Genomic DNA, 26,020 nt, shown 5'->3' on the forward strand with positions numbered 1-26,020 from the left:
GAAATACCAAAATGCTAATTATTATCATTTAGAAAATTTAAATAAAGACAAATCCTTTCAAAATATCGACTCCGTGATCATGATTTGGAAATAGAGAAAGGAAGACATAAAAGATCCTGGACACAGAGAGAAGAGTGATTATACAAACACTGTGAGCTGAATCAAACTGAGGATGAGAAACACTTTCCTCTCGTCTGCTCCAAATACAGCACTACAAGAGACATACTCTCCACAGTCTGAAGCACTGAATTGTTCATTCTTTACTCTAAATTACTAAATTACACCATACACATCAAATGGTTCATTTGGTTATTTTACATATTCTTCATTGTACATAATTGTTATAATTAATATTAGAGATACTGTTTGCTCTTTTTCCCTCTTATTTGTTACTCATTTATTGTCTCCTTTATTATTTAGGTGCTGTTATTATATTCTGTATTTAACATATACTTCAAATTCTTTGGCAACACTACAATACACATATCATGCCTTGAAGAGAGAGAAAGATAGAGGGAGAGAGAGAGAGAGAGGTCGGGTCGGGAGGCAGCACACTGGGGAACACTGTGATGGAAAGCTGCAGGGTCGCTCTGGTGAGGGGAAATTTGTGCACTCTGTGTTTTTAAGATGAAGCTGTGGAACCCGTCATATGGTAAAATTAAACTCAACAAACAATCACATCAAACCAGTCAAGCTGACAAACAACTGAAAGAAGCTTTGATTCTCTAGAAAAACACTCTCAAACGGTGCACCTTCAGAGCTGGAATGACAATAACCACATCACACTGCTTCTACAATACTACATCCAACATGTTCATCTGGAAAATAGCTTCCATGTCTGTGAAAAAATAAATGGAACTGAAAGACATTTAACATGACTTTGTTTGTACTGTCATCTGTCAATCTTTCTTCTGTTTTCAGGACTGTCAGTTCAATATTTGAATCATTTTAAGGTAACGTTTAAGTTTAGGGAACACATGCCCACTATTAATAACTCTTAAGCACAAATGCTATTTTGGGGATTTCCGTTTTTCATTTTCCTACCTAATTTTGAATGTCTGCCTATACTAATGCTACAGTGTAAGCTCAGAAAGTTTGGTATAATTTCAAAGGAAACCCTTTGAAATTACATAAAACACTGTTGAAATTGATAAAAATGACAATATATGCTGTCTGTGTTATAATAAATAGGGAAAAAAACAAGGCGCTTTTTTATTTTATTTGTGTAAACTGAAGTTTGAAATGGTATAACTCAGGCATTGAAGGGGCTGGCAACTTCAGACCAATGTCTTGTGATTCTTCCAACTGTCAGCTATTAGAGGAAAACAGAAATTTCTTTCTATCCTAATCTATGCAAAAGTTATTCTATTCCAACTGAAGGAAGGAATAATACCATTTTTGTATAAAATTTTTGTCTAAATAAGTATGAAGTCATCTTTTGCACACTTGCAGTATGGAATAATGTGATCTCTGTATATTATTTGACAGAAAACACTCAGAAGTTACATAAAAAGCTGCTGTTTGTGACAAATAGTATTATTTATGTTGTTTCACATATGATGAACCATCTCAATACAATGTGCTTTTTTTGTGTGTGGGTTTTCTGAACAGTCTTTCAAAGAGAATAAATCATATTGCGCAATAGCGACATGCATAGAATTATTAAAATATCTGGTCTATCACAATCTAAAATAGAATCCACAATCTCCAGCTTCATATCGTTTCATTTATGTCTATTCTGCATCGTGTAGAGATTGAGAGACCTCGCCTGTCTCTTTCATATTTCATATTTTGATTTTTCATCAGCGTGTATTTTGGCTTCGGTTTCTATACAGCGTAAACAAGCTCCCCGAAGCTTTTGCGCGAACTTCGGAGCGTCAACAAACTAATTTATGTTTATTCCCCCAGTACTGTACGGATTACTGTACATTCACTGAGATGCGGTCGAACACTGCACAGTTATGAAAATAAACATATTAGCTTATTGCTAGCGAAGCTTCCAAGCCTCAGAATAAAGAATCAAATGTATGAAAGCGAGTAGCACGCGTATAGGCTTACCAGATGCGCGTCCTGACCTCTCCACGGCGAAGTTGGCCACCCATAACTTGTTTTATGAATATTATGCATTATAAATCCGGAGCTTCGGCCATTAGTAGTTTTTCCTCGCGTGTCCTTTGTTTAGAAGCAGCCAAAGACTCAGTTTCCCAGAGACCTTTGCGTCTCCACAAGTGGAAAAGAGTGGGCAGTCGCTGTCCAGTTCCAGCACCCCCGCGGTGCTGAATCACAGCTTCGATTGGAGGGAACGACTTGTGAATGACAGCAATTAGGACAAATAGCGCTTCACAAAAGAGGTCAGACGTCTATAGCAGAAGAAAGGCATTTAGACCCGTCTATATGACTTGAAGATCTTTTCAATAATACAGCCCTTGGAGCGCTTTTGCGCACTTGTACAAAACGCTTTATATCTCAGCAATGGAAGCACGCAGAAACGTAAAAATGGTCTTGTTTGAAAGAAGAGATTCTAATCTAAAAGATTATATCGAGTATATAGGTATGCGTGGCTGTTTGCGGCTGACTGAAGCGGTGCAAAATGTATAAATAATAAGGTGAGAAATTTTACATCGCGATTCTGTTGAAGATCATTCGATCTGTGATTGTCACACAATAAAATGATCTACATCATCAGATTCCTGAGAATGAGAGCTTTCTTGTGATATATGACTTGACTGTTTTGTGAAAAATATTTTAAATACACATTCTTACGAAAACGTATTCGCAATCGTTAGATGGAAATTTATGGGGGGGGGGAAATATATTTCTTAGCTTAATTTGACTACTTTATGTATCATAAAACCCCAATTAATGGTATTCTTTGTAAAGAAAACACTCTAAGCTTTCAAATGAACCCATTTTTGGGCAAATGCCATATAAGGAAGGATATGCAAATGAGACACAAACATCTGGCATGCTATTTTCGGACCCGGTACCGGGTCTGCAGAGTTTAAGGGTTTTTCCTCAGTAAGTGAATAATATGCTGGTTATTGACAGAAAGCAGGTATTTGTTGTAGTTGTTAAATATAAAGGTTAAATGATCTAGAAAATGATATGCAGAATAAGACGTTAATAGACTTTAAGACATGTTTTTTTGTCTTGTGAGTCGCAGTGTTTTTGTACGTCGTCATCACGTCTGTTTTACAGTTAAACTCCGTGCACGCGGAGGAGCTGCGGGATCTCTGTCTTCAACGGAGGCCTACACCATCACCGACCCCCACTACTGTATCTCGCCCACATGGGAGGTGCCACAAGTGGCGTGAGAGGAAGCAGAAGAGGGGGAAGCGCGGAGGTATCCGGGCTAGGCTAACGGCTTACCCACACAAGCCATCTATCCCCACCATCGTACTGGCTAACATACGCTCATTGGACAATAAACTGGATTGCATTCAATTACTACGCTCAACTCAGAGGACTGTAAGAAAGTGTTGTGTTTTTGTGTTCACGGAAACATGGCTCAGCAACAGCGTTCCAGACGGTGCTATTCAGCTGGACCAGCTGACGTGCTATCGAGCAGACAGAGCTCTCTTAGCGGGAGTATATAGTGAATATACTGCCATACTGCTCATTTCGGGTTACATTCCCCCGAACAACATCAACAGCAACAGGAACGACGCACTAAATGAACTGTACCAGCACAGGATGAACTGTACCAGCAGGATCAATGCATGCAAAGCTCTGGGTCCTAACAACATCCCAGGGCTTGTACTGAAAGACTGTGCAGCAGAACTCACTGATGTCTTCACAGACATTTTCAACATCTCACTGAGTCAGGCTGTTGTTCCCACATGTTTCAAAACTACCACCATCATCCCAGTCCCGAAGAAGCCATCTCCATCCTGCTTCAATGACTACCGTCCTGTTGCACTTACCCCCATCCTCATGAAGTGCTTTGAACGGCTAGTCATGCACCACATCAAGTCTGCCCCAACCCCCCCCACCCCCCCGGATACCAACCCCCACCCCCTCCCGGACCCCTTCCAGTTTGCATATCGGTCCAACCAGTCGACCGATGATGCCATCACCATTGCCGTCCACTCAGCACTCACACATCTGGACAAAAAGGACTCATATGTCAGAATGCTGTTCATAGACTTCAGTTCAGCATTCAACACAATCACCCCTCAGCAGCTCATTTACAAACAGATTCAGCTGGGGCTCAACACTTCACTGTGCAATTGGCTGTTGGACTTTCTGACTGGAAGACCTCAGGCAGTACGGGTCGGCAGCAACACATCCAGCACCATCACACTGAACACTGGGGAACCCCAAGGATGTGTGCTGAGCCCCCTCCTCTTCACTCTGCTGATCCACGACTGCACACCTTCACACAACTCCAACCTCTTCATTGAGTTTGCAGATGACACAGCTGTGGTGGGTCTCATTAGCAACAAAGATGTCCCGAACTTGATCCCGTCCCTCCCCCCAGTCCCTCTTCTGCCCAAGGCACCACTGAAATATGTATAAACTATGTTTTTATATATATATATATATATATATATATATATATATATATATATATATATATATATATATATATATATATATATATATATATATATAGTTGAAAGTCTAGAATATATATCTAATATATAGTCATTATATTAATGTTGCAGATGGATTATAGACACAAATTGGCTAAGTCACTATATTTCCTCATGATTGTCATCTGAAGGCACAGCTGCTGGACTGATCTGGACCGACATGCAAACTCACAATTTTTTTTTTCTTTTTGTACATAAAACTTTAATTGTTCTGATTGTTGGAAATCACCTTGTTATTGATTTTATACAGAGGTCACAGAACATTATTAAACATGCACATTTTTAAAAGCATACATTTTTACAATTGTAGTAAATGAATGTGTTAAATTGACTTTTATCCACAGTAGTATGGCCTGCAGCCTTGCTGTCTCTAGCACTGAGGTCTGTCTACCAGTCAAGCAACAGGAACATCGAAGACATGAGCATTAAACACTAAAGGACGTTCTTTAATTAACAGCAATTGGGACTCTTGACTTGTGCTGCCCACGTGAGAGACATAATTCATTTCTGCAGCTTATAGTACATATTGTCACTATTTCTTGAAGTGAGGTTAATAGGATGGGTTTCTTTGGGAAATCATGGTGAAGGGTTAACACATGTCTAGTGAATGAAAACTGCTGTACATACATGTAAACCTATTATAGTAAGCAGATTTCAGAGACTGCTGCTAAATATATCGCACTCATCTACCTGCAGCAACAGGGTTTGCTGCAGACAAGTCTTATGAATTTACTCAGATGAACTGATATTGAACAGTTTTCTGCTATTGTCTCTTTTATACGTTTTATACGCATAAATACACTGACTTAGAGCATAAATGCAAAAGCAATAAGTGCATCCATAATACATGCTCTAACTTTTTGTATGCTGACACTCTTGTGTTACATGCAAAATGCATTTTCAGTACAAGATTAATTACATACATGCACAAAGATTGTGAAACAATGGAGTTAACAACTCATTTCGGGATAAGTTAATTAGATTACTTGTGTTTAAAATCACTCATGATGATTTGCAATGCCGACCCTGACTCGCTGCGTCCAGAACAGCTGATCTGAAACAGATGAGAAGGCAGTTCAAACCAGACGTTTTAAATGTGTTTGACTGGATACATCCCTGCTCTTCTCTGTCATTTAAAGCTCATAAACTGCTCCACTCCATCATTTGATAAATCACTGCTGCCATGATAGCTAGAAAAAGTCTCTTTTAAACTAAAAATCTGTTTGCTTTTCACATGCACTAATAGTGCAGTGGTAATCATAGCAGGCACAATCTATAATGAGTCTAATTTACATAGAAAGAAGACAGGATTGTGCTCAAACACTGACTTAATGAAATTGCACAATGCAATGCAGAAAAAAAAATAGTTGATATATCCTCATTATTTCAGTATAAAAATGTGTTTAATTATAATGTACTGGACTTTTTTTGTGCCTAAAACACAACTGAGTACAATTAATTTCTACTTAACAGTAACTGAGATATTTGTCAGGTAATACTGAGTGAATATGACTGTTTCTGTATTATTCCTCACCTCCAGGTATTTTAATAAAGGGGCTCACTGTAGCTTTATTGAGCATTCAACTTCTCAAAACTCCCAAATGCTTGCTGTCCAACATTGCACACTCATGGATGAGACATGCAGATAGTGATAAAATACATACACAGTTTGCAGCTTCAATTGCCTTTTTGGAGATTTCATGACTGATGACAGAACTAGTTATGTTTTCTCATATTTCTTGTGTGGGTTATTTATAATGAAGTGAGTGTGCTCCACATATCTGCGTAGGCTACTGTTGAAGAGTGTGCGCCGTGAGCACAGTACAGCATCTGATGGGACAGGGGAGTGTGTTTTACTGACATATAGCCTAGTCTAGTCTAACAACATCTCATCAGACCGATTTTTTTTTTTTTTTTTAATAAATAAAATACAATAAAACAATTGCTTGAGATCAAACCATAATTTTTGAGCACTACCATGTCTCTCTGTCTTCATCATGTGACAGATGGGTTTGGCTCATCTATGCTCAGATTAAAAGAAAATGCTGCTAAAATGTATATCAGATCAATCTAATTTCAGTGTCAAAGTCAAAGTCACCTTTATTTATATAGTGCTTTAAACAAAATACATTGCTTCAAAGCAACTGAACAACATTCATTAGGAAAACAGTGTGTCAATAATGCAAAATGATAGTCAAAGGCAGTTCATCATTGAATTCAGTGATGTCATCTCTGTTCAGTTTAAATAGTGTCTGTGCATTTATTTGCAATCAAGTCAATGATATCGCTGTAGATGAAATGACCCCAACTAGTGCAATTATTTTCAGTCTGCTGTAGATAATGCAACATGCTCTGATACAGATACATTTTTATCACAAGCGTGACATTCAACTAAATGTCCATAGTGAAAAATTACCATTAAGTTTTTTTTTTTTTTTTTCTGCAGAACCAAACACTGAGAGAAGAAACTGCCGCTGTATGTGTGGTGATATGGACAGGAGGAGTGTAAGAGAGAGAGAGCGGCCCGCAGGTGAGCTCTGGCTACAGTCTGTTATCTCATCTAAGCAGCTCAGAGCGGAGCTAATATCTGAGGAGCTTACAGCACGCCAGAAGAGCATGCTGGGAGTTGCTAGGAGACAGCGCTCCCTCAGAGAGAGCTTGCATCAGAAGCAGCCTGATTGGCCGAGCCATGATTAAGCAAGTCATGTGACTGAGGTTCAAGGGGTCTGTTGTAGTGAGAAAGAATGGCCATTAGGAGATTATTCATCAGTCAGTGTGTGTGTGTGTGTGTGTGTGTGTGTGTGCATTTGTGATCCTCTGGAAACATAGTTGTTGGTAACATCTATTTTGCAGGATGATTTTGTGATTTGCTAAGCACAAGTAAGCTAACATAAAGAGTGTTTTGTCCAGATAATGGGAGACGATCAGTTGAAGGGACTCCCCCTTCAGACGTTCAGTGGTTTATCTCTGCACGTCACACACTCGTAACGCTCCCATCGGATCACTGGCAAGAGAAGATGTGGCCAAAATCAAGACGCCAGAAAGAGAAAGAGAAACAGGAGGAGGATGAGAGGTGAAGACGGCTGTCTTTCAAGACTGTACTCCCAGATATTTGTCATTTCACTGAAAGTATGTTTTTATTTTTGAATGCAGATCTGTCACAGTGTCCCTTCAATGAGAGTAGAGTCACAGACACAGTGACAAGACCAGAGGGAAAGTAGACTGTGTATTTGTGCATCTAAAATTCATTTCAATATATATATTATTTAAATAAAAAATCAACTTGAACTAAATTAAAATGTTCAACTAGCTGAAATAAAATAGTTTTATTTACTATTGATAATATATAAACTATTTATATTTAACTTTGTAAGAAAATATTCCTGTCAAATGATCATCCCATAACGAAGCACATTTTGTATACATTCTCGTTTACTTACCACAGGCAGAAGAAAGCAGTTAAACTAAAAATGCCTGTCTGCCATCAGGATTTAACAAACACAGCGCACACACACATTACCCTTCAAGACACTGGACATATGCTGCTATAGGAATAATCTGCCACACAACAGTGCGTTAAACAATAAGCTAGTTTGTTGAACAGATGTTCTGTGTGCTTCCACAGAAACTATTCCCTGAAGCAGGTGATGTTATTAAATCCAGACAACTCAGCACTTCTGGTTTTGAAACTACTCATACAAGACTGTTGTTCTCTCTAATGGTCAAACGTGTCAAGATCATCAGATCTCAGACGTGAAACAGGACTGGAAGACTTTTCAGATGAGATCCTTCTTTCTTTATAGTTATGGATAGCATAAGAGGGCTATCAAACTTGAACTCCTACAGTGACGTACATAATTCACATCTGTGCAACGTTTACTACAAAGGACATGGTATTTTATGGCAATAAAATGTATTTAAATCAGTATTTTTCATCTGCTATCATGTATGAATCTTTTCCAGTGAGCACATCACAATGCATTAAGGAATCACATGATGGTTATATACAATATTTCCTCAAATGTTGAGCACAAAGAGACATTTCTAGTTTTAATTTGAGAGATTTCTGCAATGAGACACAACGGGATGTTTCTGCTTCTATTTTGAGTAGAGAGCTGCTGATATGAAAACAAATGGTTTGAGGTTTGATCTGACTGATATTTGGTTACCCGCCATCAAACAGACCTTTTTTATCCAATGAGATTTGCATTGATTTAATACAGGGACAGGGAGAAGCTCGAGGCTGTGTGTCTTGCTCAAGGACTCAACATTGAAAGGCTACAGTATGTTCCTGAACTAATATCCAGGGATATCGTCGACTTGATTGCACAGATACTATTTAAACTGATCTGAGCTGGATGATGACACTGAATTCAGTGATGAGCTGCCTTTTTGCTTTATTGACACACTATTTTCCTATTTAATGCTGTTCAGTTACTTTGTCACAATCTGTATTGTTAAATGTTCTACATAAATAACGGTGACTTGACTAAGCCCAAGTTACACAACAATAATAATAAAAACACACACTTTTCTTCTGATTCCTTGAGCTGAAAGGATGGCTTCATGGGTTTAGCAGAGAAGACTACTCAGCCCAGAAACATAATCGACAGACAGAGAAGCAGAACAGAACGTCTACTTTTAATGTAGGTGAGAAAGAAAAGCACTCATTTCTCCACTACCAGATTTATGCTGTTTGGATTGTTAAAAGCAAAGAGAGATAGAGAGAAAACAGTAATTTCCCACTTGCCTATATTTTCATTCAATTCACTTTGACAAATACTGTCACAGTGCAGGTCTTATTGCAATTTAGAGACTTCTCATAAGCTTTTATCTTAACCCAATTAACCCAATATTAAAGCTGCAGGAATAAACAGATGAAAACATCAATGCACTGCAAGTCACTTTCTGATTCTTTTCTTTTTCTTTCAAAGACTCAACTTTTTAATAGAAGCAACCCATCAAAGAGATATATTTCATTTGTTTCATATAACAATAGCTGCCAAAAAATTGGCAATGATTAAAAACAATGACAGCGATTGCTGGACAATAGCGTATGCTAATTTCCCTTTCCAAATGCACTGCTGTACCATTTTTCTGCAGGCTGTGAGTTCATTGCTATGATCCTGAGCACTAGTCCAAGAGCCTGTGTAGTACTGACATTCATCAGTATGGTGTATAGTCTTGTTGTCAATGCATGCATGCTTTGTGTTGTGTATTTGTGATTGAAGATGACTGTCAGCTCCACCTGTGGGTTGTGAATTGCACACCATCCTCTTCTTTACAAATATCTCAGCAGTCACTGTTCTAGAAACTTGAAATTCACTATAGCATCTATAAGGACAGCCTTCATGTTTTTAATGTGAAACTAGCCACAGCTAGACAGAATTTCTTCTCAGACCTTATAAACTTTAGTAACTTAAATAACACTCATACTCTTTTTGCCACTGTTGAGAGACTGACAACCCCCCCCAAGTCAGATTCCCAGTGAAATGCTCTCAGACAGCAAATGAAATGAGTTTGCTTCTTTCTTTTCTGAGAAGATCATCAATATCAGGAAGGAGATTAGCACAACCTCAAGTAATGCAGAGGTCAGACAGATTCGGCCAAAATATCAAAAAGATACTATGTCTATTTTTTAAGCAATTGATAGCGAAATTTTGGAAGAAATAGTGCAGCACATAAAATCGTCAACCTGCTATCTTGACACACTTCCCACATCATTTTTCAAAAGTGTGCTTAACTGCTTAGAAGCAGATCTTTTAGAAGTGGTGAATGCCTCACTTCTGTCTGGGACATTTCCAAACTCCCTAAAGACTGCAGTTGTTAAGCCCCTCCTGAAAAAGAGCAATCTTGATAACACCATGTTGAGCAATTTTAGATTATAGGTGCTGGTATCTCAGTGCTGCGTTTGACACTGTTGATCATAACATACTACTAGAGAGACTGGAAAACTGGGTCTGGCTTTCTGGGATGGTACTCAAATGGTTCAGGTCATACTTAGAAGGGAGAGGTTATTATGTGAGTCTAGGAGAGCATAAGTCTAAGTGGACGTCCATGACATGTGGAGTGCCACAAGGCTCAATTCTAGCACCGCTCTTGTTTAGCCTGTATATGCTTCCACTAAGTCAAATAATGAGAAAGAACCAAATTGTCTATCACAGCTATGCTGATGATACCCAGATTTACCTAGCCTTATCTCCAAATGACTACAGCCCCATTGACTCCCTCTGCCAATGCATTGATGAAATTAATAGTTGGATGTGCCAGAACTTTCTTCAGTTAAACAAGGAAAAAACTATTGAAGTCATTGCATTTGGAAACAAAGATGAAGTGTTCAAGGTGAATGCATACCTTGACTCTAGGGGTCAAACAACTAAAAATCAAGTCAGGAATCTTGGTGTGATTCTGGAGACAGACCTTAGTTTCAGTAGTCATGTCAAAGCAGTAACTAAATCAGTATACTATCATCTAAAAAAACATTGCAAGAATTAGATGTTTTGTTTCAAATCAAGACTTGGAGAAACTAGTTCATGCCTTTATCACCAGCAGGGTGGACTATTGTAATGGGCTCCTCACTGGCCTTCCCAAAAAGACCATTAGACAGCTGCAGCTCATCCAGAACACTGCTGCCAGGACTCTGACTAGAACAAGAAGATCTGAGCGTATCACAACAGTCCTCAGATCCTTACACTGGCTTCCAGTTACATTTAGGATTGATTTTAAAGTACTTTTACTCGTCTATAAGTCACTCAATCACCTAGGACCAAAATATATTGAAGATATGCTCACTGAATATAAACAGACCACTCAGATCATTAGGATCGAGTCAGTTAGAAATACCAGTCCGCCTTTAGTTACTATACCGCACACAGTTGGGATCAGCTTCCAGAAGAGATCAGATGTGCTAAAACACTAGTCACATTTAAATCTAGACTCAAAACTCATCTGTTTAGCTGTGCATTTATTGAATGAGCACTGAGCAATGTCCGAACTGATTGCACTATATTTTACGTATTCACTTTATTTTATGTAAAATCATTTTTTGTTTTTAACTGTTTTAAATTCTTTTTTTTTTTTCATGACTATGTTGCTTTCTTTTATGTTAAGCACTTTGAATTACCATTATGTACGAAATGTGCTATATAAATAAACTTGCCTTGCCTTGGTTAGCTGTTTTGCTGAGGGCACACACTACTGTGTCTGATTGTCCGTTTGTTTCGTTTGCTCTCTTACAGCATCAGTAACTGAAGCAGCAAACTTTCTTTTTCAGCAGATCTTGCTGCTTTTTAATGAGCTTGCTCTGTTAAACCTCTCTTCCAAGCATCAGTTCAGGTTATTGTGATAGAAACAGGATGAGTTTGGGACCTCTCTGAGAAGTCCACTTCTTTTATGATATGGCTCGCTTAACAAATTACACCTGATCCTTATGAACAATCCAGATGAGATTTTCTCTTAGAGATCATATGATAAATAGGACATTAGACTTCTTGACTTTATTTCAGTATTTCTTATATTTTATATGAAAAGCTTCAGCTTCTTCCAAAGGTACTCAACTAGAACTATTGCTTGACAATATTAATATGCATTAAATCCAAGCATTTTCATCCTTAACAAGAACTCCTAAACACATCCTCAAGGAGATTTTCGTTTCACTCTGTTATCTCATATTCAATAGACATTTCAATAAGTCTAAAAATGGTTATGCTATTTATCAACAAACTGTTTCTAAAAGAATCAAACATCTTCAGAAAAAAATCATAGATCATTTTATTAAAGTGCCCCTACTATAGATTTTTGAAAATGGCCTTTCACACAATGTTGTAAAGCTGAAAGTGCATCATAAATAAAGTCTCTCAAAAGAAAGAGTTGATTCTGAACCTCTTAAACAAGTCATTTGTAATTCGAATCCCATTTCCGTGAAGTTCACATGTCACAAGTTAACACATTTGCATAATGCCCACCTGTGAACATCCCGCAAAAACTTGAACCCCCCTCAAAAATCTTGTTGGTGTGGATAACATAATGTAGAGAAGATGCTATGCTCTGTGCTCAGGGATGGGCAGTATTTATGATACATGTATTTCAAATGCAAAATAGTATTTTGTAATTTGTATTTGATAGGGTTGATGAAAATGGCTTCATATTTTGTATCAAAATAACAGTTTATTTATGTATTTTTGTAGTTTTAAAATACTGTAAAATACTTTGTAAGAAGTCTACATGATGACATCATAACAATGCGGCCTCTGATTGGTCCCTACTCAATCGGCTCTTTGCCCAAACTGGTTGAGATCAGAACAGAAAATGTATGCATCTGGAAGAAGGTGGTCAAGGTAAGAAATGTGCAGTCTGCCAACTCTCCAATTTTTTTATTTATTTATTTTTTTTTTGCATAAATTGCTTTAATTTTTAACAGTTCATGTTAAGTTTTGGTGTTCGTTTTAGTAAACTATTATACCAAGCAGCAGCCCCACAATAAACGTTAGATTGCTACTTTGAGCCTATGTTAAGTTCATCGGTTGTACGTGAAAATAATAATAATACACTGTTTCAGTGTTGTACAACATTACTTTTTAATGCCACAATATTGGTGTAATATTAAACTCGCGTGGAGCTTAACACATACGTTTGACCGTTTCTGTTAAAACGTTTCAGTTGTTTAGGAATAGCTGCTCTGTAGTATTCTCTTTTGGATTATAAGTAAATATACTTACTACACTATTAATGTGTATGTGTCCTCTACTTCTATGTCTCTCAATAGATTCAGTGGTTGGAGTGTGGTAATACTCCTTGACAAGTTCTGTTGCTACGTTTCTGGCTACATTTAAAAACAAAACATATTGGTCCTTTAATAATTGTTGAAAAGCTAAAATGTTTGTTTTCAACTTCCAAATAGGCATCCAATGATTGATAAATAAATGTTTGATTGCTGAATATTGTGCCCTAATTGAAGTAGCTGTTCAGTAGGATCATGATTGTGCATACCATTGCATACCTGACACAAAATATATTATAATATGTATGATTAACATTCAAATTATTGAAATTAGTTAGAAACTTGCTATGAATTCAGGTGCCATCACTTTGTTCAGCTTACCTTCACTGTTTGTCATTAAATCAGTGCTGCTGATGCAAAGTAGGCGCTTCGTTACAGAACACCAAGTAACTAAATTAGGATACAATTATGAGTCATTCGCAAACTGTTAAATATTAAAGATTAAACCTTGGTTACTTGGAGTCATGATAAAGGATGTAGCAATACATTGGTTTACAAACTGCAGTGCTTTATCAGTACTCCATGTATCGGACCAATCAGAGCAGAGAAACATCATGCACAGAAGGGGTTTGGAAAGATGAACCTTAAAACAAATAAGTTTGAGAGTCGTTGAGAAATAAGGTCAAATTTAATGCATATAATAAGAAAATTTAAGTGACCTTGCACGCATGTAAACCTGTTGTTGGGGACTCCCAAATCTAATATATGAACTTTTCAAACAGCTTAATAGGAGCACTTTAAATGATAGCGTCTCCGTATGCACTGATAAACGCCATCTCTGGGCTGAAGGACAGCCTGCGAAACCAGACGCAGCTAATGTCAGCCTTGCCTTCTAAAGATGAAGCGGCAGAATAGTGTTGAACACAGTAAGAAATGAAGGAATGTCATCTATATTGTGCTGCCTTCCTTTGTCTCTTTGAAGCATATAGTTCAGAGTTATTCAAACTAATAACGTGTGGATGGTAGACATGTTGCAATGCATTTAAATGGCAAGGGGACTTTTCCAAGTCTTTCTTAATATGTGTGTGTGTGTGATGTCCTCTGCTCTGGGTGATTTATGACTACCTAATGTCCTTATGTCATATCAGTGGTCGGGCATGTTTCTGGATGAGCTTCTCAAAGGTCTTCATGATGCATGACAGAGAGAGAGAGAGAGAGAGAGCAACGTGTCCTTGAAGGATGTAGGCCAAGGATGACTTCTGAGGTTTCTCATCTGCGCCTCCAAACTATTCAAGGACTGGCATGCCTTCTTTACGAACTGGGAGAGGAAGAACAGATACTGAAGGACCCATCAGAATCAGAAGACTGATTCCCTGAGGTCGACAGGCTGGTTCCTCCAGTTTCTCAAGCTCTCCCAGTTACTGACAGGTTAAATAACATCCCTGGGGCCCTCCTTGAGTAAGATGGTGCCCTATGTAGAGTGTGTGATCTGGATTAAAGGGCACCCTGGACAGACATTATGAACATCCCAACATCTTTCAGTCTCTCCTTACCAGTTTTGTATTTCTTAGTCAAGACAAATACCAGATAAGCTATGAATCACTTTTTTTTAGCATTGCTGTTCATTCCCAATATGCTGAGTAGCTCTCACACGATGCTGACCGTATAAAAGCCCAGCAGCAGAGGTGCAGGGGATCACTCACACACAGCCAGCTCCAGCCACGAACACAACAAGAGCATCCTGAACTCACCAACACCAGCCAGCAGCGAATACTTCCTCCAGGCCAAACACTGCAAATCACCAAGGACTCAATGACTTCTCTACATAAAACTACTTTTTAATTCAAATAAAATAAATAAAAAAGATTAAGTCTTTAGTGATTAATCAGATTTGTCCACTAGCGAGGTCTGTAATCAATGAATTCAGTCATTAAATGGACATTTAGCAGTCATTAATATGTGTTGCTGCAGTTTCATTGATTGATCTGAACCGTCTCCAGAAAAACGAATCATTACAGCGCCAAGTGAAGCGTGTTAGACAACTGTCCAAACGTTTGTTCAGGTTTGTTAGCGCGGAGTAACTGCAGATTTACGGGGTTCTTAAAGTAGCATTTGTACAGCAATGATGCACATGGTTTGCAAGGTTTTTTTTAGATAATTGGTACATTTATGGATCAAGTAATCAGATGTTGGATTGGCAGTTAATCTTGGAACAATAAGATAAATGGCTTATCAGTTTCTGTGTGATTAAGTGATAGAGGGCATCTCATAAAGTAAAGCAGTTTATAGAAAGATCAGTCTCCTGAGTAAAAAAATGCAAGTCATTTATTTATAGAGCCACAAAAGAGTCATTATTTACTAAGATATATATATATATATATATATATATATATATATATATATATATATATATATATATGTATTAAAATGTAATATTCTCAGAAGATTGGCTAACAACCTGACTACAATCCAAATAAGCAGCACAAGTAAATCGTTTTCATTAAAACAAACAGAGGTATTCGTTGCAGGATCCACTTTATGAACAACAGCATCTATTTTATTTGTTTGTTACAAATTTAAAAAAATAATAATCTGTCTGTCACATCTATACCAGGTTCTGATGTTCCCGGTCGATTATTTTAAAGCATCTTTCAATTCTAATTTATACACGACAGAAAAACATTTTAATAATATTTATCATACCAAAGAATGTCATCTGACAGTTGCCTTGAACTCTTAGCTTTGATGCTTTCAGTGTGGACAGCTGACTCAGTTAAGGTTTTGCTGAGCAAGCTAATGCTATAAAAGCCAAGCCATTTAATTAATGTAACTGATTATTCATAAAGCATATTTCATTTCTTTAAGTGCCATTCAGGAGACATTCAAGAGGCTTTTTGTGCTACTACAGCTGCTAAGAGCACAGCTAGCTACATGCAGAGACCACTGCCAGACACAAGTCCTCAGTTAAGACTAACCCTGTCAATTAAACAGATATCTCCTGTCAGTGTCAAGCAGTGGCAAGGCCAGGTGAGAGTCAGCGTGCCACTGGTTCAGCCTGAATACGACTGAAGGCTGGCACAAACAGACACCATCAGTCAGTGTAGCTCGCTAGTTCAGACTGATTTCAAACTATATGTGCAAACATGAGAAAACATTGTTCGAAACATGAGAAAAAACTGTACATTTAATCTGTTTCTCAAACAAAGATAATTGCTTTGGTAAAGCTTCATCCATTCTTTGTAGTTGTATAGGAAAGAGCAACCAACACAGTCTTCAGATATTCATTTCTGTGTGAAGAAGCTACTCAATGGTGGCATTCAGTAATCACAAGCAGATGTGCAGTTCACACTCCAGTACATGACACGTGCCTCAAAGGTGCAACAAACTCAACATCAGAGCAAACGGCAAAGTAAACAACAGAGACGTCCATGCTGCAGTGCATGCTGGGAACCAGAGTCCTGCCACTGAAGAGACGGCACTGACAGCTGCTCAACACTGGCGAGTGGCACATGGATGTGGTGTAAATAGGCCTACACTGCAAAAATGAGTTGCTAGTGGGCTTAATTCAAAGGGAAAACGAGATCATTTGTCTGGCCCCAGATTTTTCTCCCAAAAGAAAAAAGAACTGACAAAATTTTGATAATGATTTTTAGAAAACGAGACCCAATATCTTAAGGCATTTTGCTTCTCAAGTAAATGTATCTCGATTCAAGAATGTTGATTGAATATATTTATACTGTAAAATAAGACAAATATACTAAAGAACATTATGTTAAAGAATTGGCCTGGAAAACAGCGTTAAAAATAGTAAATATTTGGTTTGCAGTAAGCAGACTGTCTTGGCGTTTAGTTTGTTCTTTGGCTGTTGTATTCAGCAAGTGTCTTTCTTTCTTTCAGTCCGAACAAATCTGTGATCCTCGTGTAAACTATACATTTATGTGGAGAAGCCCAAAAAGCGTCTGCCATTTATATCTCACAAGATCCCTGATCAGTTCAGTTTGATCTTTACAGTTTGTGCGATACATTTCAGCACAGATTGCTTTATGAATCGTCATAATGCAGCTTTACAAAGAGGCTATTTCTGAAGGATGTGACATTTAAAATCATCTCTGAAGTGACAGCAAACTCACAGCAGTGTGACCGATTGCATTTAATTTGACATTTGATTTATATGTGAGCATTTTACAGAAACTTTAGTTCAAAACAACATACAAGAAAAGTGATTCAGAAGGAGATAATTATCTTAGAAATGATGCAATAACTCAGGAAGGCACAAAGTAATACACAGCACAACTCTGCATTATAATAATCTAGAAAACAATCATTTATGACAATACAGAGGACTCATGATTTGAATGTTGTACTTTGCTGCCCGTTAATCTGGACACACCGTACCATACACTGATAGACACTTTACTGTGATTTTGCGGTAACTTACTAACCGGCCGTTTACAGTAGCTTACCACAATTTAATTTTACAGTATACCCTTACCACAAGATAATTGTACAGTGAAATATCCTTACTGCAACTTAGTTTTACAGTATAACAATATTACAATAACTTTACCGTAATTCATGTTACACTATTTAAGCAAATCTTCAAATATTTAACATGAATGTATGTGTTGAATTTAATTCATTGCAGTATAACAGTATAATTTTTTTATTCATTGTCACTTTTAAAAACATCAATTTTTCAGTGTGCTTTATTCTGCAACATTAATAATAATTATAATAGAGAAATGAATTCATCGCAACAAATCAAAGCAAAGATCATGACAATATGGCAACAAAAAGCATCCCCCTCCATAACCACTGATGGCTGATCTGAAACAAAACAGAGGGAAAATGTGTGAGAAATGGGTTTATCTCAGTATCTTTATGTCATGAATTTATCTGATCTAAATGTGTTTATAGACAGTCTTTGGGTGCAGTTAGCTCCTGCTGACACACAAGCAAAAGGGAAGGAAATGAGGGAACTACAATGAATGAATGTGTGAGAGATATTGCATACATGTGTGTGAATCTTTAGCATAAATAATTATTGACTAATTCAGTATGTAATTGAAATGGCAAATCACATTTGCTGGATGCTTGATCTTTTTTTTTTTTTAAACATCTTTTTAATGTCTTAAGACTGATTACACAAATTTGCTGTGTAGCATAGCTGCAGTTAATCTAATGTTAATTTACTGCATCTGATAGTTAGTAAAAACACATACTCACAAAGCCATAGATGCTCAGTGCCGTGGTTCTTACAAGAGCCTTTGGGTGCATTAGCTTCTGTTGAAACAAGCAAAAGAGAGAAGAAGAGGAATCATCATTTTTCATCAGTGATCGTTGACTAATCACTAATGATGATAAATCTGATAAATCACAGATCTAGGAGGACTTCTAGATTGATCACTTACACAATCACATGACAATCAACACTGAAAAAAGAGAGAGGAGAATATATACTATAACATAAAAAAATGAATATGAAAGTTCAGAGAGCACTAGAGACTTTGCTTCTATTAACAAACAAGAAGCCATAATGAGGAATGTATTTTAACTATTGAATTAATGTCTTTACTTGTTTTTCTTGGGCGTATACACAGGCGTAAATGTTTTCATTGCTGTTGGTAATGGTTTACATTTTAAAAGGAAGATTTGTTAAGTAAGAAGTACTTACCTCAGGAAAACTCGAGGTGACATCTGACGATCCTCTCAGAAGGGAAGTGTGCACCGGACACAAACCTCCGTTTATATAACCTCTGACAGGTTGTTGCTCTGGCTTCCCATTCAAATATAATTTAGATTTTGTGGGGTGTAAGTTATTGGAAATGCAATTGTGGATTATTGGATGTATTTATTTTTATTTTTCCTTTATTAGAGGAAATACTAAAGCTATACACATGCTGGATAATTTTTAAATGAGAGAAATGAGAAAGCAAGTTCATGTTTTTCATCTGCACAAATGTAGTATCACTTTATTTACAGTAGCACTACTGCTTTTGTATAAACAGTAAAGTACTGCAAATTCCTATTAGCAGTAAATTACTGTAAATGCTGTAAAAATACCCAGAATACAGTGTATATTACAGTAGTTAACTGTAAATAATACAGTACTTGCAAATGAAACAATTTTGCCCTTAATCGAGACACATAACCATGGGTTACTTCAGGAGGACTGAAGCTTCAGCATCCAGAGATGACCTCTACAGCCCTGAACATCAGAGGAGACCATGTTAACTAGATGCACCCCAGAGACAGATCCCCTGTGAAGACCACCATCAGCACAAGACCACGGGAACCAGATGACTCCTGTGCACCTGTGTTGCAGCCTGGAATTAAACCACACCATGATTGTTTTGTCTGGTCAGAGGAGATCTGGCCCCCAACTGAACCTGGTTTCTCCCAAGATTTATTCTCCATTTCTGTCCTGAACTGGATGATGATATCACTGAATCATCAATGAACTGACTTTAACTCTTTTACAATCACCAATGAGCTAAATATTACTCTTTGCTATTGTCCTTCGTTGACTTGACAGACTTGAAGCTGTGAGCTCATGAAAGTCATGGAAAAATCCCACCTTCCCTGATGAATAAAGGTTCAGAGATTTCCATCTCTTGTTAAATTGGGCTCTTAAAATGAAAGATGTTTCAGGTTGATGTACCGAAAAGCGTTACACACTTCATTAGCTTGAAGCTTTTACATACAGTCATTCATTAGTGTTTAAGATGAAATCTCAGATCCATTTAGTCAGTGTTGTCTGTGTGATCTCAATGCATCTGCCAATACTGTATGTTCTGTTAGAACTTAAATCATAATTAAACTCTAAATATGAAACGCTTATTTCCTCTCTGTTGTGTTGTGGTATATCCATTTCAATACAAATGCAGGAAAACAGGGTAATAAAGGCTTATAATGATACAGTACACTAACCTGACGTGTTTCACACTGCCACCCAGATTGTTTAAAATGTGTGACTAAATTTAACAAACCATTGTTTTACACCTTTCTGACAATTTCTAGTTTTCTCTTACTTTTAATTAACTGTGTTTAACAGTATTCATTAACGGCAATGGAAACGCTAGCTAAAGCCATTTTCTAAACTCTTAATATCATACATTAGATGTGGTTTTATCACTATTAAAGAGACAGAGGGCACATCTGGTTTCAGCACCGCGGACAGCTCCACCAGCATCCCCACAGCCAACATACACAACTAAACCAACCATATTTACCCGAGCAAAGCCATCACACTGTCCAGTAATGAAGTAAATATGACTGAGCTAAATAGTCAAACAAAATATACTGTCTCTTTTTGTAATCCAGAGCTCCCTCTATCAGCAGAAACACAGCAGATGAACTGAAGATTCAGTAACCTCCACTCTATCATTTAATGAAATAACTCCATATTTAAATGAACTGACATTTGGTTTCAAATATCACCATTGATCAAACTACTCGAGCACTCGTCTGTATATGAGTATAACAAGAGTGTGATGTTTACGAGCCTGAAAGAGTGGCCTGGCAGATGTGAGCTGAATGAATGTGTCAGTTTGGTTGAAAATCATGATCTGTATAAGCATTCAGTGGGTGACGCATCAAACCCTGAAGCCCATCAAAGTCTTCCTCTCTTTCTGCTCCGAGTATAGGAATAAGGCCTTTCATGCATTTAAACATGGTTAAGGAATGAGACCGATTTAAAGCACTACTCATCATCATACTACACTATTTCACAAAATGCAAACACTTGACTCGTATCTCGCGCTGTGTGCTGCATGTCTCTGTGATGCTTCGGGCTTTTCTTCACCGATGACTGTCAAGTGTTGTTGTTGTTAGCTGTTACATAACGACCAGTCGGGACGCATTCATTCATCGCACTCCTTATATTTCCCGACAGGTTTTATTGCATTTCATTTCAATCGTATATTTGGTAAAATATTCCCAAACGGATTGATAGCCTGTTCCTATACTTCAGATGTGGCGAGGTTTTCTTGTTTTGTTTTAGGCCATCTGTCAAACAGAGATGCTACTGAAGAATAATAATTCAAGAAAAACATCTATGTGGATGAAAGCATAGCTGGTGTGTCATGTTTGATGCTCATTACGTTAGAAATAACCGTGAGGAGATGCTGAATTATCAACATGGCCTTGCTCAGATTTGGCTAAAATGATTGATTTGCGCTCAACCTGGTTTTGATTTGAGTGAAATTCCCGACATTTTATCAACTGCTGTGACGTTTTATTTCTGTTCTAGATGGAAAGCCTGTAGTTAATGTTAAGAGCTATAATAGAATCAAGTAAGGTCATAACGACGCGACTGAATCGCACGCTATATTATGTATTTTATTTTCTTCTTATGAACACATAGGTGTTTAACATGATGCCGTGATGTGCACGAAATACACCGTAAACAAGCAATGTTTAGGATATAAAAGGCTTGAACAGAAACGCTTCTACGCAAAGCAACACCCAGGTCAAATATGCAACATACATGAATATTCAGCATAAGCCGAAAGATGCAATCATTATTGTTTCCTACCGAAAATGACGGACGAGCTCCGTGCGGTTGTCTCGTTGCAGTGACAGAAGGTGACCCCGCGCGCATGTCCCTCCGCATCCACCGGATCACGATGTGCGCAGCGATGTGCTCGCGCACTCTCCGCCGGTGGGGGATGGTTCAGCCCGAGCTGTGTGTCCTTCACACGCGTGATGCCCAACCACACGGAACCACCGCGAAACATGACGCGAGGAAAACAGCCGCATTTCTACAACCCAGTCCGTGCTTTATTAGCATTGTTTGAACGCTGCTTCATGGGGGTACCACACTTTATCTCTTGATTTATTTTCCTATTAAGCTCTCATACAAATAGTGCAGTATATATTTTTCGTGCCCACAGACTCCGCCTCTTGAAAAGAGCATGTCATCTTATTCTTCTGGAGTCTTTAGTTTTCAGTCTAATACTGAGAGAGTGAAGTCAACACACTGAGGATTTTGTGTGGATGGCTATATTAATGTATGTGTAATACACCCATGCCTGCTCTTAAGGGTAGCCAAACATTCAACACTTATATAATCTTTGCTCAGGGGAAATACATATTATGTAAAACACATTACATGTTTTGTCAGTAAGACTGACAAGTACTCTTTCATCTCACTTATAAAACATTATATGAATCTGATTACAGCGTAATATCCCTCAGATGAATGGCTGTGTGGGAGTAAAGCCAGGTGATGCACCCAATATTTCTCAGAAACTGAAGCTCTGTAATTCATGTTTACACTGACCAGGGGACATTTACAAGAACAGTTCACCAATAAATAAATAAATATCTGAGAGTGTCCTCACCCTCAGGCCATCCAGATGTAGACGAGTTTGTTTCTTTATTAGATTTGGAGAATGCATCAGTGTCTCATCAATGGATGCTCTGCAGTGAATGGGTGCCGTCAGAATGAGAGACCAAACAGCTGATAAAACATCACAATAATCCACACCACTCCAGTCCATCAATTCACATCTGCAGAAGACAAATGCTGTGTGTTTGTGAGAAACAAACATTTTTAACCTCAAACTGTTGCTTCGTGTAAAAAAAAAAAAAATGAGTCCATAATCCATAATAACACTTCTCCAGTGAAAAAGTCCATCTCCTGTTGTTTCTCAAATCATATCCAGCCACGTTTGTTAGAGCTGTTTCGATCTGTGCATATTTCTCTTCTGACTCAGATGAGATTTTTATTTTTTTTACTGGGGAAATCAGTGGATAATGGACTGGTATTTTAGTCAGAAGGAGTAGGATAAAGTTCAAAACATCTTGATTGATTTCTTTCTTATAAACACGCAGCTTTTGTCTTCTCCAGATGTTCACTGATGGACTGCAGTGGTGTGGATTATTGTGATGTTTTTATCAGCTGTTTGACTCATTCTGACGGCACCCATTCACTGCAGAGCATCCATTGATGAGACACTGATGCAATGCTACATTTCTCCAAATCTGGAAAAATGAATTATGATGAATTTGAATCAGATTTTTGACATCTCTAAGTCTAAAGCTGTCTAGTTTTCTCACTGGTTTGGGAAGTCTTTATGAGGCTTTATTTCTTCTGGCTCAGATTCACACAAAGACCGAGAACACAGAGCTATTTTAAGTGTGAATTGCTCCCCCAATCCCATCTGCTTCACTGTTTGGTTCTGAAGCGTGTTCATGAAGACATTGAACATACTGAATCAGTCATGAAACCAAGTGTCATCCGTTCTTCAACCTTCTGTTAGTCTATAAAACATTGAAGAAGGTTGTTCCCTTTTTCCACTACAGGGGATCCCTGTCATCTGCTTTGCCTTGATATACAGGTGCTTCTCAGTAAATCAGAGTGTCGTGGGAAAAGTTCATTTATTTCAGTAATTTAACTCAAATTGTGAAACTTGTGTATTAAATCAATTCAATGCACACAGACTGAAGTAGTTTAAGTGTTTGGTTCTTTGTTTTACTGAACTGTTGGCCTTCTGGAAAGTATTTTCATTTACTGTATGTGTACTCAATACTTGGTAGGGGCTCCTTTTGCTTTAATTCCTGTCTCTATTCTGCGTGGCATGGAGGTGATCAGTTTGCAAATTCAATGATGTCTGTGTGTGGTGGCTCTTGATGCCTTGACCCAAGCCTCAGTCCATTCCTTGTGAAGTTCACTCAAATTCTTGAATGGATTTGGCTTGACAATCCTCATAAAGCTTCAGTTCTTTCGGTTGGTTGTGTATCTTTTTCTTCCACACTTTTTCCTTCCACTCAACTCTCTTGGTGACATGCTTGGATACAGCACTCTGTGAACAGCCAGCTTCTTTGGCAATGAATGTTTGTGGCTTACCCTCCTTGTGAAGGAAGTCAATGATTGTCTTCTGGACAGCTGTCAGATCAGCATGATTGTGTAGCACAGTGAACCAAACTGAGAGACCATTCTGAAGGCTCAGCAAACATTTGCAGGTGTTTTAAGCTGATTGGCATGCTACCATTTTCTAATTTGTTGAGATAGTGAATTGGTGGGTTTTTGTTAAATGTGAGCTAAAATCATCACAATTAAAAGAACCAAAGACTTAAACTACTTCAGTCTGTGTGCATTGAATTTATTTAATACGTGATTTTCACAATTTGAGTTGAATTACTGAAATAAACTTTTCCAAGACATTCTGATTTATTGAGAAGCACCTGTATATGGCGTAGAAATGTTTAGGTTCTCATTTCCTCTCCTCTGTCTGGGGAAATGTGTTTATGGGAAACATACTCACAAGCATTGTTAATCCTTGACAGTCCGACCGTATTCAAACCTCCAGACCAACCTGAGAACATCCTGTGACAAACATTTAACCAGGACCCATGTGCAGCTACCATCGCTGTCGTTTGAGTAATTCTGAGACTAGTTCGGCCAGAGCTTGAAGTAACTGAATACATGTAATCTGGATTACATAATCAAAAATGTAGTACTTAAAATGATCATTTTAATAATATTAAATTACATTTTTAAATACTCACATCCAGACTACAGTTACTTTTTTATTACATGATTACAGTACATATTATTTTAATAGCAATAAATTCCTCTTGTTCATCTTTCAAGTGTTCCTTACTGAAATAGTCTTTGCTTCAGAAAGTCTTCAGTTTGAGCAATCACTGGTCAGGTGACCACAGCATTTGACCAATGGATTTATAAAGAGCATTTCAGGTTTAAAAAGAGTTTCAACACTAATTATTTTATTTTTTATATGAATTATCACTCAATAAGTTAACAATGCATGCATGATATGTTATCGGAAGGCTTTTGTCTTTCAAAGACATAAAAATCCACAAAATCAAGTTATTTCTTATTTACTTCTATTGCAGGGATTCACAAATATTTTTAATTATTTTTTATTTGAAGCTCTTTCATCTTATATTTACTTGAAGTCCCCCTTGAGATTTTGAAATAAAGTTACAATAATTAAGTATCACATTTGCACGTCCACTATACTCTGACTGTTGATTAATGCTCAAAAGACAAGCAGGTAAACAAACAAGTTCATTTATCTAATAAGCGTTTTATTTATTAATTTTGATGATGTCATTAAAAATATATATTTTACATTTTTACATTTTCATTAAACTCAGAAACACTGTGCAGTTCCTTTACGAAACCTATAGGCATAATGCAACATTTAGTGCACTTTTACAACAAATGGAATATCTTTTTCTTTCTTGTGAGTAATCTGCATCTGTTCTCTGTGCACAGGTTTCTTCCTGCACCGGTCAGAGACAGTTTCTTTAGCCTGCCACTGACTCTATTGAACTGACAACAACGGCTCCTGCAATTCATGTAGAGCATGGAGAGTTTTTGCTTTTATTTATAGATTGTTGACACAATTGTTATACAGTCTTGAGTCAGAATTGATTTTCACAATATCAGATACAGCAGTGATACAGGGTAAACGGTGCTTGAAATGAAAGGCAAGGGGAGCAGCTGAGGAACGATTTAGAGATTCTTGAAATGTTTTCAGTCTACTCAAGAAATTAAGAATACTTTCACCAAAACATCTCAACAACACCAACGATTTGGTACATTTAAAAACTCCAATATGTATAAATACACTACAGTGCAGAAGTCTTAGAGCACTAGTATGCTTTTTGTTGTTGTTGGTGAAAATACTAATGGCCTACTTTTGCAGAGTAGTATATATATATATATATATAT

General features: G+C 37.5%; 1 protein-coding gene across 1 annotated transcript in view; it reads right to left on the bottom strand.

Annotated features, from left to right (window-relative positions):
* The window catches only part of LOC113068664 (protein kinase C and casein kinase substrate in neurons protein 1-like), a 43,207-nt gene extending 21,123 nt beyond the window's left edge, over positions 1-22,084 (bottom strand). Inside the window, exon 1 of the mRNA XM_026241470.1 lies at positions 21,851-22,084. The gene's annotated coding sequence lies outside the window, so the exon portion shown is untranslated. The remainder of the gene's footprint in view (positions 1-21,850) is intronic.
* Positions 22,085-26,020: the final 3,936 nt, after the last annotated feature.

This window comes from Carassius auratus, linkage group LG48F (genome assembly GCF_003368295.1).
Source record: "Carassius auratus strain Wakin linkage group LG48F, ASM336829v1, whole genome shotgun sequence".
NCBI lineage: Eukaryota > Metazoa > Chordata > Actinopteri > Cypriniformes > Cyprinidae > Carassius > Carassius auratus.